At 37.6% G+C, this 15,731-nt stretch overlaps 1 protein-coding gene across 2 annotated transcripts in view; it reads left to right on the top strand.

Annotated features, from left to right (window-relative positions):
• The window catches only part of Tenm1 (teneurin transmembrane protein 1), an 889,421-nt gene that overhangs the window by 18,283 nt on the left and 855,407 nt on the right, over positions 1-15,731 (top strand). The window lies entirely within an intron of this gene.

Genomic DNA, 15,731 nt, shown 5'->3' with positions numbered 1-15,731 from the left:
TGTTCAAACTGTCTGAAATGTTTAAATTATTAATTCTGCAACACTTTCTATACATAGTAACTAACCTTAGGAGTTTCTATAACTAGTGGGATCCTCTGTAGAGTGAGTGGGAATAGCAGTTACCAACAACGAAATTGGCAAAATTATTTAATAGTTCTCATGGACTATAATAAATATGACACTTTCCCTATCAATGGAACAAATATTTCTATTTAGAAGATCCAGAAAAAAATTTGCCTCCAGAAATGTATGTCATGATTCTTTAAGAAGTGGCAAGTGAAATATTTAGATTTGCCTTTTTTGTTTAACATTCCATTTTTTCTTCTTTTCTTCTACCCATCTATCCAACCACATGTTTGTCCAATGAACATTCACTAAGAAACCATCAAAAAAACACTGCACCCTTTCTTCTGATAAATAACTAATGTAACTATAGTTCAATTAGAGTATCCATTAAGTGCTTTTAGAGTCAGTCCTCTGGTGGAATATATACAAAAATGTGGCAAGATTTGTAACATACCTTACAGTTCTTAATTTTATTAAAACATTAGTCATTATTAAGTTCTTAGTAACTAGGGAAGAGATAGTATTGCTCTTTTAAACTTTGGTCCCTATCCGTGATAATGCTATACACCATAAATCATATATTAATTCTCATTCCAAGTGGAAACAATGAAAGGATGATCTGAATTTGAAGTAAGGTGGTAAGTCTTTGACATCACATAGTACTTTTAAAGTAAACTATATAAATATATAAGTACAGAAAAAAAGAAACAGAAATCCCTCAAATCTTAGGATTTGTATGCACTTTGAAAAATATACTAAATGTAAACATATTCTAAATATATAATTAGTTAGAGCTCAACTAGTTATAATTATTCTAAACATGAACTTAAAATATATTAGCCAATTGTTACCATATTAAACATAACTTCATTTACCATTCATCTAGATATATTATCTTTAGGAGAATAATAATATGAGAAAGTTTAGATAATTGTACAACAAAAATTATAATCAGATAATCAAATGACAAAATTAAAAGAAAATTTCCTTAGAGAACTATTCAAGATTTTCACTTATTATGTCATTTGTGAATTTGGAAGTTGTCTATGTGCCCTAATATCATTGCATGCTATTAACATATCTTTCATACTAAGAAAGCTTTATAGTTAGTGTAAATTAATAGAGTGTAATTAAGGGGAAACATCCCTGAAAAACTTGAAAGATGCACACTTACAAAAACTTATTGGAACTGATTACATAGTTCCTAGAACGTCTAGGTTAGCTTCTTTAGTAAGAAAGCATGCCATGGCAGAAAGCCTGAACTCTACTGCCACTCTTCTATTAACAGTACATTTCTACTTGGATCATTTCTCTTTAGTTTCCTCATCTATGCTAAAACATTGTGATGAATAATAATGTTTCTCGCTGGTCAAAAATCCTATAGTTTAAAATCGAGAGGTAGTTGTTAGGGCTAGAAAGATGAATACCTTAGTAAGTTTCTTTTTTTTAAATTATTAGGTATTTTCTTCATTTACATTTCCAGTGCTATCCCAAAAGTCCCCCATACCCTCCCACCCCACTCCCCTACCCACCCACTACCACTTCTTGGCCTGGCTATACTGAGTCATATAAAGTTAGTAAGTTTCTTCTATCTTAATCATGAGGACCTGAGGTTAATCTTCTAAACTCACTTTTCAAAAACAATGTACATTGTATTACTTTGGAACATACCTGGGGCTGGCACATAGAATCTAACTGAATGAGTAAGATCTATACAGTTCAGTGAGTGATCCTGTCTAAAAAATGTAAGGTTCAAAGTGATTGAGGACGTGTGATGGTTTGAATGACCTATGGTCTCCAATAGGGTCATATATTTGAATGTTTAACTCATAGTTGGTAGAACCATTTGTAAAGGATTAGGAGGTATAGCCTTGTGGGAGGAGAAATGTCACTAGGACTGGGCTTTGAGGTTTCAGAAGATCACTCTATTCTCTGTTAGCTCTTTCTCTGACTCATGCTTGTCTGTTTGCCTGCTGCCATGCTCCCTGCCTTGCTGATTAAGGACTCAGGGACCCACCCTCAGACCTTGCAATAAAAGCTTTGTTCTATAAGTTGCTGTGGTCATGGTGTTTTATCATAGCAATACAAAAATAGTCACTAAGACAGGAAGACAGCCAACCTTGATCTCTGGTTTCCATAGGTACATACAAGCACATGCACCCACCAATACATCCCCCTAACACCCACCTCTCACAAATCAGGATTCTTCTCAGGTATGTGTATGAGTCAGTATTGGTTGTTAAATTGGAAAATATACACACAAATCAGCTGTCCAAAGATTTTCTGTTAAGTGGTTCAAATGAATTAGTAATAAAATACTTGTTTCTCTTTGAAACAAACTAGCTATGTATTCTTAAATGATTAGCACCCACTTACCTCTCTCTATAGCAATACTTGTACTGGCATTATACTAATTAGACTGAAGTCTTAAGTTTAGCTACTAGTTTCAAAGGTTTTTTTTCCCCTTGGTAAAAAGGTTTAAATTAGTGGTGGGATATTCCCATGCTGATTCTCTCTGTGTCTCTTAAAAGTTTAGCAAGCTCTATGTGTCTTCCCTTTGGCTTAGGTGGTCATTCAAGGTCAAGCATCTCTCTGTACCTTGAAAGCAGCCAAGTGCATAACCCGATGACTTCAAACTCCAATGCTTTCAATCTGGCACCTTTCATGAGCTTGTGTTCATATTAAAGCATTCAAAATATATTCTCCTTCATCTACATATCACAGCAATAACATCCTGGGCAGGACAGTGCCTGGGAGCAAATAACCACTTGGAGTTAATGATCTGAGGGGCAGCTGAAGGACCATTGACTCTTCCTAGTCTTTTCTTCATCCCAATAAAATGTCTATTCCTGAAGTGCCAAGCCTTCAATAATTTTCCATCACACATCAGATTAAGTAGTGGCTATAAATAATAGTATTTAATACATAATAATGAGATGTGGTGATGCAGTAAAATACCAACAATCCAAGTGCTATATAAAGATGGCTATTCTGATCAAACCAAAAAAGCAGCAGTAAATGAAGTTCATGAATCGTAATGTTTTAGAAGTGACTTTCATCTGATTGATTTGGAATGAAATACAAGTAAAAATTCATGTGGTATAAGGGAATAGTTTACTTTCTTTTGTCCCATATTCCACTGATGAACGATTCAGTTTAAAAATAATTTTATAATGCCTCTGACATATCCTTTTAAATGGATTTTAAGTAGTATAAGTTCACCTCCATATTTAGAATTAGATTCATGCTTTTGAAATATGTATAGCTGTGAACTAAGTAACAAATGCTAGTATATATTGTTCCCAAACGAACTTTCACTTACTTTATTTATTACAGTGACACCCATTAAGTTTCCACAATGGGGCATGGTACAAAGTTCTAGTGAAATAAGAATCAGCAAGGGGCAGGCCCTACAGTCAGAACCACATGCTATGTAGTTGAGGGCTGAAATTATGCATTTATGTACCAGGTAATCAGTGTTGTTAGTATGTATTATATAAATACATTTGTTTTGGACATTATTCTTCCAAGTGAAAAGGATTCATACATCAAATTCCTATTTGGTAAAGCAATAATATATATGATTGCAAATAACTCCACATTCAAAAACTTTTCAGGAATCACACCTTATGTGAGGCATAATTCCCTGTACAAGCTCATCTTTTAATCTGTAGAATTTGTAAAAATGTCATGCCATATGTAAGAAAGAATTAAGAATTAGAGGTGCTAATCAGATGGCCTTAAATAACAGAGGAATATCTGTATAGAATCAATGAAGTTATAAGGTCCTTAAAAGTAGAAGAAGGTGACAGAACAGAGCTGCAGAAAGCATGAAAACAACCTAACATGGTATTGGCTGCTTTAAGATAGAGGGAGGGACCACGAAATATGGATAACCTCTGGATGCTAAAAAAGGCAAGGATTCACATTATATGTACCCTGGTACCTCAATTAAAAAATTCACCCTTCTATCCTAAATTTATCCCTATCAAGAACCATTTAAGGTTTCTTTTTTGTTAATTTATTTTTCTTATCCTTTAATCCTTTTTTACTGTACAGACTTCATACCCCTCCCTGTGTGCCTCCTGACCACTCACCATTCCATACCTCCTCTCTACCTATCTGACTCCAAGAGGACAACCTTCCACATCGCCTCCCCCTCCCCATCTCAAGGCCACCCCATTCCTTGGGGCTCAAGTCTCTTGAGGGTTAGGTGCATCTTCTCTCACTGAGGCCAGACCAGGCAGTTCTCTATTGTATATGTGTTGGGGGCCCCATATCAGCTGGTTTATGCTGCTTGGTTGGTGGTTCAGTGTCTGAGAGATCTCCAGAGGCCAGGTCAGTTGAGATTACTGGTCTTAACATAGAGCCAACTCCTCCTCAGCTTCTTCTAGCTTTCCCCCAATTCAAACACAAGGTCCCCGGCTTCCATCCCTTTCTTGGGTGCTAGTATCTGCATCTGACTCTTTCAGCTGGTTGTTGGGCCTCTTAGAGGGCATCCATGCTAGGCTCCTGTCTGCAAGCACACCACAGCATCAGTAACAGTGTCAGAGCCCCAGGCCTCCCTCTGAGCTGGATCCCAATTTGGGCCTGTCACTGGACCTCCTTTTTCTCATGCTCTTCTCCATTTTTGTTCCTGCAGTTCCTTCAGACAGGAACAATTCTGAGCCAGAGCTTTTGACAGTGGGATGGCAACCCCATCACTTCACTTGATGTCCTGTCCCTTCACTGGAGGTGAACTCTACAAGTTCCCTCTCCCCACTATAAGGCATTTCATCTAAGGTCCCTCTCTTTGAGTTCTGAGAGTCTCACACCTCCCAGGTCTCTGGTACATTCACTCAGGATGATCTTTTCTAGTTCTATCCATTCGCCTGCAAAACTCATGATGTCCTCATTCTTAATAGCTAAGTAATATTTCATAGTTTAATTGAACCACATTTTTTTTTTATCCATTCTTCCATTGTGGAACATCTGGGTTGTTTCCAGCTTCTGGCTATCACAAATATGGCTGCTGTGAACATACTGGAACATGTTGCCCCTGTGATGCATGGTGGGACATCTTTTGGGCATATGCCCAATAGTGGTATAGCTGGGTTTTCAGATAGATCTATTTCCAGTTGTCTGAGGAACCTCCAGATTGATTTCCAGGGTGGTTGTACCAGTTTCCAATTCCAACAGCAATGAGAGTGTTCCTCTTTCTCTACATCCTCGCCAGCATCTGCTGTGACCTGAATTTTTGATCTTAGCCATTCTGACTGGTGTGAGGTGGAATCTCAAGGTTGTTTTAATTTGCATTTCCCTGATCACTAAGGATGTTGAACATTTCTTTATGTACTTTCAGCCCTTCCAGATTCCTCTGTTGTGAATTCTCTGTTTAGTTTTATAACCTACTTCTTGATTGGGTTGTTTGGTTTTAAAAACAGTTAGGTATTGGTACAGAGACAGAGAGGTTGATCAATGGAATAGAATTGAAAATCCAGAAATAAAACCACACAGAGAAGCTTCATCTCTGACAGAGAAGCCAAAAATATACAATGGAAAGAAGAAAGCATCTTCAATAAATGGTACTGGTCTAACTGGCAATCTCCATGTTGAAAAATAAGAATAAATACATATTTGTCACCTTGCATGAAGCTCAAGTCCATGTGTATCAAGGACCTCAATATAAAACCAGATATACTGAACTAATAGAAGAGAAAGTGGGAAAGAATCTTGAACTCATTTGCACAGGGAGAAATTCCCTAAACAGAGCTCCAATGGCTCAGGCTCTAAGATCAGGAATTGATAAATAGGACCTCATAAAACTGGAAATGTTCTGTAAGGCAAAGGACATAGTTAATAGGACAAACCAGCAACCTACAGATTGAGAAAATATTTTCACTATACCCACATCTGATAGAGGACTAATATCCAAAATATAAAAAGAACTTATTTAAGACTTCTGACTTATTCGACTCTAAGAGAATTCTGTGTTGTTTCATATCAGAAAATCCTCACTAATTTATTAGAGTGAAGTCCTTGAGAAAACTTGCAAGTGTCTAGTTGTAATCCAGTCATAATTACTAATAGACATGGCTCATGTTACTTCTGAGATATTTCTTCCAGTGATCATCTCCAAACCCCCAGATATCCTTTAGGACATTCCTTCTGAGAAGGAATTTGTTAGGTTTTTGGAAACCCATTCTCACTTTCAGGGAGAATTTGGACCTTTCCCCATTCCATTTTCTGTAAGATAGGTATTAAACTAATGACCTTCAAATAGCATCTTGTTTTCACTAGGGATCTTACAGATATCAGTTGAAACAATATAACTTAGATAATTCAATCATGTTTTATGAAAATGCACCAGCTACCTATTTTTGTCCCATATTCATTCGCATATCTGCATATGTATTTGAATTCTGGATGCATTTTAAAGGACATGGCTGACTAGATCTTCCTTGGAATGGAAATGATAGCAACTATATCATTCAGTCTTTTCAAAACAAGCTAATAGATGTCACAGAAGTTCCCATTGTCCTTAAGTTTATCTAATTCTGTAACTTTCTTTGTTAAAAAGCACTGTGATTGATGCTATAATATTTTTACTCAGCTTACCACAACATCCTGTAGGATCTGTCATTGTGTCATTCGTTCTAATTTGTACCAAAATGATAGTTTTAATCATAAGTGTGCATGAAGTTAATGCTCATTTTACCGCTGACAGTCATTTGAGGAGGTGGAAGACGGCGCTGAAAGAAGATCCTTTGGTAATCCTAAGAAAGGCTGATTTTCTGTTAAGTACATTTTTGTAAGTCATTTTTGTCATTTTGTAAACATGAAATGATTATTCCTTCAGACAGATGAAATATTCATTAAGAAGAGAACTGAGGAAATCACAGTACTATTAAAGAATAGCAAATGAGTGGGATGGCTGTCAAGCATCCCCTGACCTGAGGAAAAAGAAATCAGAGTGCCATAGAGAGGGACCATAGAATGAAAATTTTTTTAAAGGTTATTTCCATAAAGTCTGTAGAAATCTTGGCTTCCATTAAGATTTTTGTCCCTGAGAGCCTAAACTGTAAGTATGGTATGTGCTTTGTCTGCAGAATAAAAAAGAAGATCTTCACTTAATCATTATCCTGGGAGCTGAACAGCCTGCTAAATTTGAATAAAAATGCCTCCTTCATTACTGATGGGAACACAGAGTTCCATGTATCAGTGATTTATGGAAAGCTTACTAACAGGGCTAACTTATAAATGAATGGTCAGTTTAAAGAATAATACAATTTGTTAATGTGTCTAGTATCAACTGAGATATATTATGCTTCCAAACTCAAAGGGAAAAAATGCTACCAAGTGAACACTGACAGTGAAAATTTTTACTTTGCTTTTCACATAGAGTGAGGGATCATGGCCAACCATCTCTTTGTAAAGTTCATTTCTCTGTTTCATCTCGGTCCTTCTGAGATGGCCTCCTTCCACTTCATATAGTTTAACTCCTTATTAATACCTTCCCAAAGCTTGACATATTTCTTTGCTTGTAGCATTGCCAGTGTATTTTGTTTTCATTGTTGATTGAGTTTATTCTTCCTGTAAGAAGAACCAAGTTACTTCGAAAGCAGGCTTTTTTGGTACATCTTTTCTTCTAGGAGAGTTTTTTTCTCTTTGGGAAGTTGTTGTGTATATTTTATCAGAATGACTATCATATACTTGTCTTTTATGAAAAGAAAAGGGAGCTGGAGAGATAGTTCAGCAATTAGGAGAACTTGTTCTTCCAGAGGTCCCAGGTTCGGTTGCAAACATTCAAATGGTAGCTTACAGCCACTTGTAGCTCTAGCTCTTCTGGCCTCTGAGGGCACTGTACACATATGGTGCACATTCATGCTTACAAACACTCATACAAAGGAAACGGAATAAATGAATAAATCTGTAACAAAAAGGACAGGAACAAAACTGATGCACTTATAATGCTTTAGATGGACAATCAGAACATTTTATCCAACAAGATCAAATAAAAAGCTCCATAGAAGTAGTAACCAAATATATTTTATCTTTAATGACTAGCAAGTGCCTAGAACAGCATCTCACACTTGTAGATATTTAGCAAATACACGTTTAATGCTTTAATGAATGAATCTCAGAAACAGAACTGTTCTAACCCAACAGAGGGGAATAAAAATCTCCTCTTGACTTGCCTTATTCACTTCAATATATTACACTGTACCTAACATGCTGAGATTTTCCCACATAGTCATATATTTAAGGTAATAATTGAATATCTAAGTGCAATTTATGCCCATGCTAAATTATACTTCTTGTGGGACAGCATGGCAGGATTCTACTCAGGGTACTACAAATTATATTGATAGGGTGAAACGTGTTTTCATGTCTGTTTGTAAAATGTGGAATATCATTGAATTACTTTAAATGTCATGTTTGAGATGAGCTTAGGCTGGTTTCTTTGGGCTTGACACATTTCAGTCTGTCATCTTGTCCTTAGAGATGCTGAAAATTAAATGGGGATCTTTAAATAATTTACCTTATAAGTTTGCTTATAGCTATGTGTTTTATTAAGCCAGATGTCAGTACCCTCAGATGCTGCTTGAACATAAATTAAAGTTGGTGCTGCATATCAAAGAACGGCATGCAAAAATGGAAAGAAACCACTGTAATCTGTGCTAGGAAGGATGTTTTCTTCTTTAAACTGTTAGATAATGTGGAGGAGAAAAAAAAGGCTAATTCATTCATAAAAGAATATTGCTTAAATATCATGGGAAATCCTGTTCCCTGTATATATAATGATGTAACTCATATGTCTGGAACTGGAAGTCTATAATAGTTATCTTATTCTAGTTCCATGCCTTTCTATCCTTAGAAGATATTTTTTCCTATTCTTTTTCAAATGCAATAGACCTAGTGTAGGTTTTATGATTATAGCATCAACATTTCCAGTTTATGGTTAAAAAAAAAAATGGTCTAGACGATGTTTTAACAGGGCGTTTTATTCTAGTGAGAAATTATGCATCTGAGCTCATCTTCCCTGACATAAATGGAAAACAAACAACAGCCTTCTATGTAATTTAAGCAAGGTTGTGGGAGATGACTTAAAATGATAGAAACAAAGCAGAATCGTTCCCAGCACTGCACACATCCACAGTGGGACAGTCAGCTGCTATGTCTGGGTTTGTTTCTCAAAGAAGGTGAAAAGTTTAGGAAGAATCATCACTCAATTTCCTTGCATGCCCAGAGTTCTTTGAGAAGTAGTAGAGTCTTACCAACCTCTATATGAATTCTCTTTGTTTTATTAAATTCTGCCTGTGTGTTAAGGCCCATAACAGATTTACAATGATCCTAATTCTTGCATGATTTTCTTAATTTTCCTACGGTATATACATAATCAGGAAGGCATATTTGCCATGTTTATGTCATCTCGCTTATCCAATATTTATCTAGTTATCTGATGTATTTTTTTCATATTAAAATTGTCTCCCCAAATATATTGCACAAGACTTTTTTTTTTTTTTTTTTTTTTTTTTTTTGAGACAGGGTTTCTCTGTGGATCCCTGTCTGCTGGCTATCCTGGAACTCACTCTGTAGACCAGGCTGGTCTCGAACTCAGAAATTCGCCTGTCTCTGCCTCCCAAGTGCTGGGACTAAAGGCGTGTGCCACCACTGCCCTGGCTCATGAGACTTTTATATACAGCACTATGCCTAATACCAACTCCTGAATGGAATCTGGGACATTATGAGGTATGACAAAATTTGTCAAGTACTTTAGATGAGACGCTAATCACTTAGCATTAGGAGAACAACTGACTTGGTAGCTAAAAGTATAAAGGCCCGTGTATCCATCTATATGGACTTCTACAAACAAAATTACTCATTCTCTGTGGCTTATAAAAAAAGAAAAAAGAAAATTTAATTCTTACAGTTCTAGTTGCTAGGATGTGGTCCATGATGATGGTGCTAACAAATTTGATGTCATGTCCTAACTGGCCATCTGCTTCACAGACAACAGCTTCACACTATTCTTCATATAATGTCAAGGGTGAAAGGTCTCTCTGGGGCCTTAGTGTAAGGGCATTTATTCAATTCAGGAGAGCAAATCATTATGGTCTAGTCAGTTTCCAAAGACCGTTTTCCTGATATCCACCCTGGGGATTAGGATTTAACCATATTAAATCAGTGGGCCTAGGAAGGGACAAACACTTAGATTCTATCACGTCCTCTGAAAATTATTGACTAGACTCCTACATTGAAAGGATATTATAATTAATTCTATCTTTCATGGCTACAAAGATCTATCTGGGTATAGCATTTGTGAGAAATAAGTCCTTCTTTTTTCAGGAAGGTTATTATTTCTGTCATTTTTCTTTTCTGGAATTCTGACATCAAAAATATCTTAGTTATGATTTCTTTTACTATGAAATAATAGCATGACCAAAAGCAACTTCATGAGGAGAGGGTTTAAGTGGCTTATACTTCCATATTGCAGTCCATATTTGAAGAAAGTCAGGACAGGAATTGAAGCAGAGGCCATCACTGAATTCTGCTAACAGGCTTGCTCCCAGAGGCTTGTTCCTGCTTTCTTATACACCCAGGACCACCTTCTCATCGGTGGCAGCACCTTCCATTGCCTGCCCCCTCACAATAATTGATTAAGAAAATACCTCCCAGGCTTGCCTGCAGGCCAAGCTGACAGAGATATTTTCTCAACTGTGATTCACTGTTCTTAGAAAACTCAAGCTAGTGTCAGGTTGAAAAACAACAAGAAAAATAGCAAACCAACTGACTAATGAAGTCCACTCAGCATCAAGAAAGGCCATATTATGACCTACTGTGATAGCCACTCTAGTGAGCATGAGGACAGTTAGTGTTCATAGAGTGTCTTAGTTAGGATTTTACTGCTGTGAACAGACACCAGGACCAAGGCAAGTCTTATAAAAAAACAACATTTAATTGAGGCTGGCTTACAGGTTCAGAGTTCAGTCCATTATCATCAAGGTAGGAGCATGGCAGTATCCAAGCAGGCAGAGCTGAGAGTTCTAGGTCTTCATCCAAAGGCTGCTAGTAGGAGACTGACTACCAGGCAACTAGGATGAGAGTCTTAATCCCACACCCACAGTGATACACCTATTCCAACCAGCCCACACCTCCAGATGGTGCCACTCCCTGGTCCAAGGATATACAAACCATCACATTCCACTCCCTGGCCCTCATAGACTTGTTCAAAAACATGAGTCTATGGGGGACATACTTAAACATAGCATAATGCAAAATGCATTTAGTCCAACTTTCAAAGTCCTCATAGTCTATAGCAGTCTCAGCAATGTTAAAAGTCCAAAGTTCAAGGTCTCTTCTGAGAGTCATCCAACTAATTAACTGTAATCCCCAAAGCAAGGCAGGAAACCAGCTGAGCAAACTCCAAACTCTGCATCTCCATAGATGATGTCAAAGCAGTCTCCAGATCTCCACTACTTTTTCATCATTGTTGACTGCAACAAACCGCTTTCCCCTGGGCTGGTTCTACTCCCTGTTAGCAGCTTTCCTCAACATGTATCCCATGGCTCTGGCATCTTTAACATCTTTGAGTCTCCAAGGCAATTTCAATGTTACAGCTTCTTGTTTCAGTGTCTGGGATTCTACTTGATCTTTGGGACTCCTTCTAAGGGCTGGCATCACTTCTCCAGCTCTGCCCTCTGTAGCACTCTAAACTCAGATTAATCCACTCCACTAAGGCTGCTGTTCTTGGTACTGACATCTCCAATACAGTGGGGTGTTCCACTCCAACTAGGCTTCACCAATAGCCTCTCATAGGCTCTCTTCATGGTGCCAAGCCTCAAATCCTTTGTATGACCCCTTCAGTCTTGGGCTATCAACTGCAGCTGAGGCTATACCTTCTCCAATGGCCTTCCATGACCTCTCACAGTGCCAAGCCTCAGCTTTTCTTCATGACACCTTCATGCCTTCAAAACCAGTACCACCTGGGTGATTCTTAGACATTACCAAGTCCAGCTGCAGCATGAGGTACCCTTGGCTATCTCTGGAACACCGCTTCTTTGTGCTCCCAGAAAACACTTCCCAGAAGATTTCACCTAGTGACGCTGGTCTCTTCACAATCAGTGCTAATTTCTTAGCTCCAGGTAACCAGCATCAATTGTCCCAGTAGTTCCTTCCATTCTTAACTCTAGAGCCAGAGCCACATGGCTGAAGCTGTCAAGTTCTGCTGCTTGCAGGAACTAGAACATGACCCACTTATACTATTACATTATCACTGGCTTTATGTTTTCTAAATCCTTCACTGCCTAAGCTTGGCTATCCAGGGTCTTGCTCTGTAGATTTGCCTTGAACGCAGAGATCAGCATGCCTGTCTCCTGGGATTAAAGGTATGAACCACCATGCCTGGATCTAAATTTAGCTGGGTAGGATCTTGCCCTGAGGTCCCACTCCTTTAATCTGTTATCTTCTAGAATACAGGATTTTGCTCCATTTCACTTCCTGGTACCCCTTTAATACTCGAACCATATATTTTATATTTTTCCTTTTTAAGCTTGCTATGCTTGTTCAAACTTCTCTTCATAAGACTTAACCAGAGAACAAAGTCTCTGCAGAGCTTTTTTGAAACTTCCTTTGTCAATGCAATTAATCTGAGTCTCTTCACCTTAGCCTCAGGCAGACTTTTCAGGCAAGGGCAAAAAGTAGCCACATTCTTCACCAAAATACCACAAAAACAGTGCCACATTCTGAAATTCTTCTCCTTTGAAATCTCTTGGGCCAGGTCAACACAGTTCAAATTACTCCCAGCAACAACGTCTTCCATATTCCTACTAGGATGACCCATTGAGTCCCATTTAAAGCATTCCACTGCTTTCCAAATCCAAAGTCCCAAAATCCACATTCTTTCAAATAAAAGCATGGTCAGGCCTATCACAGCAATACCCCAGTCCCTGGTACCAACTTCTGTCTTAGTTTTACTGCTGTGAACAGACACCATGACCAAGGCAAGTCTTATAAAAAACAAAAAACAAACAAACAAAAACCCATTTAATTGGGGATGGTTTACAGGTTCAGAGGTTCAGTCCATTATCATCAATGTAGGAGCATGGCAGTATCCAAGCAGGCATGGCACTGGCAGAGCTGAGTGTTCTACGTCTGCTAGTAGAAGACTGACTTCCAGGCAACTAGGATGAGAGTCTTAAGCCCACACCCACAGTGACACACCAATTCCAACCAGGCCATACCTCCAGATGGTGCCACTCCCTGGTCTGAGAATATACAAACCATTACATAGAGTATACTCCATGTGTTTGCAGTGAAGAAGATGGGACATAAAACAAGTACACAAAATAATTTCTATATTATAGTGTAATGAAATCATATTAAAAGTATATATGAGCTGAACTGCAATCAGAGACAAGTGGGCTTCTGGCTTTCTTTTGGTTTATATATTAGAAAGTACATCCAAAATTTTACAATGATTTGAGCTTTAGAAAATGTTAGAACATGGACTTTAGGAGATGGAACAACGTACATTCAAGGCTGAATGATTCAAATAAGGAAAATCATAAAGACACATAACTGATATGTCTGCCTGACCACCTGGTTTTGTTAGATTAGAGAAACGGTTGGAAAAACATTTCAGAAGATATGAGTCAAATGACAAGACTTTTCCTGACTTATTATTCACCTTTCAGGTTCATTCAATTCCCTCACAGGAATAGATTCTAAAATGAAGAAGACCATGGTTTTGAACAGAAGCGTAGCTCTTCAAAGAATTGTATTTTAAGTAAGCAAATTAAGATGGGCTGTGGATGTATACGTTTGAGATAAGACCAAAGTTGTTTAAAAAACATCTGAGGGTCAGATATAAATGAGATATCCCAGTTCGTTTAAAAGCAAAGCCAAAGCCTGACTGTGAACCAAATTAAGAAAGAGGAAAATAACTCTGATTTATGCCAGCCATGTGTTGGCCACTATAGCCAGTTTGTTAGTCAGTTCTTTGTAATTGGATTTCTGAATTATTTGTTCTTCCTACATTATTGCCATCTTTAGGAGGAATGTGGTCATTTTTCAGCTTCCTGCATTGATAAGTAGGTATACAACTCCCACTGTTTTTCATGTGTGTCTAATTTTTGCCACTCTGCTGAAAAATATGTGACAAATCAGAAGTCGGTATATTGCATTTTACATCCTTAGTAGGAAACAGCTTCAGCAGGAGGTACAGTATAATACAGAATACTCAAGTAGAAGCAATTCATTTAAGCCTGCAAGTATTCCTGTGGTACAGTGGTCCAAGCACTAGCCACAGATAGAAGGGCAAAAGATGCAGCTTTTCCCTCACGTACATATTCTTAAGGATGACCGGAACACATACATGTTGTATTCATTTTCTCTGGCTAAAGAAGGAACTCATGATCTAAATGACTGATAATGAAACCAATTTATTATTTCACAAATTTTGCAAGTCAAATGTATGGACATGACTTAAACTGTTTTTCTTCTCAGAGTCTCACAAGGCTGTAATGCAGTGTTGTCCGGGGTTATTTTCCTTTGAAGGTTGAGTAGGGAACAATCTACATCCAGTTCTTGCAGAACACTTTTCTTCATAAATGCAAGTACATAGCAGTGTATTTCTTCTGATCAAGGAATAGAAAGGATCTGCAGTGATTCACATATCTAACATCAGTGATGACCTAGACACCCTTTGAAAGGACTTTTTGGATTAGACTAGGCTTAACCCAGTATAAATGATCTCTTGATGAAACCAAAGTCTACTAATTGGGGACTTAATTACTCCTGAAATATTACTTTGCCTTTGCCATATTCTGTTTTCTACAAATATTTCACAACATCAACACATATTCAAACAAAGGATATTAATACAAGGGCATGACTTACTATCATTCTTTTGCTGTCACAGCCAATACAACGTACAAACCATGAAAATAAAAATCCCCTTGTATGACTGAATTTTTAATCACAGTGAAAATTATGTGTAATAATTGAGGAAACACAAAGCAAAAGTGTATGTGGGGATGACTTACTTATTCAGGAAATGCTTAAAACAAATCTATCCATGTACCCTTGGATCCGATGCTAACCTCTGTGGCTGAAGCAAGTGCCACATACCAAGTGGCTTAGATACATCTTTACAGCATTCCAAGATTTCAGGACTCTAAAAGATGTTCCTGTCTAGAAAAAAAAAAAAAAAAGCAAAGAGAAAGAAAAGAGTAAAGAAATTCTACAAAATTAGATGACAACAAACATATTTCTTTATAGCTACAGATTCCACATATTTAGTTGTGTAGGTACAACTTGCTTTTGTGTGACAGACGTTTCTATCACAGATGCAATGGACTTGTTTATTCACCTGAGAAAGGGAACCCTAACTAGACCAAAGCAACAACTGCACAGATGTACATTCGGAATCACTGAGGGAATTTGTTTGTTTGTTTGTTTGGATTTGGTTTTTTGTTTTGTTTTGTTTCAGTGGGTTTGTTTGTTTGTTTGTTTTGCTTATTGGACTTACTAACTTGTGACTGAGGGGTTCCTTTCAAGGAGATGTTCCTTGTAACTAAAATTGGTTGCATCATCAAAAAAGCCTGCCATTACACTGATGTGGACTTCTGTAAACCTGAAACCCTGGAGGTTTTCCCTGGAGCATGCAAGCATCTTGCTATCTG

Source organism: Mus caroli, unplaced genomic scaffold (genome assembly GCF_978045245.1).
Source record: "Mus caroli unplaced genomic scaffold, Mus_caroli_1 scaffold_5, whole genome shotgun sequence".
Taxonomy (NCBI): domain Eukaryota; kingdom Metazoa; phylum Chordata; class Mammalia; order Rodentia; family Muridae; genus Mus; species Mus caroli.
Note: the sequence above shows the minus strand (reverse complement) of the source record. Positions and strands in the feature narration are given on the sequence as shown.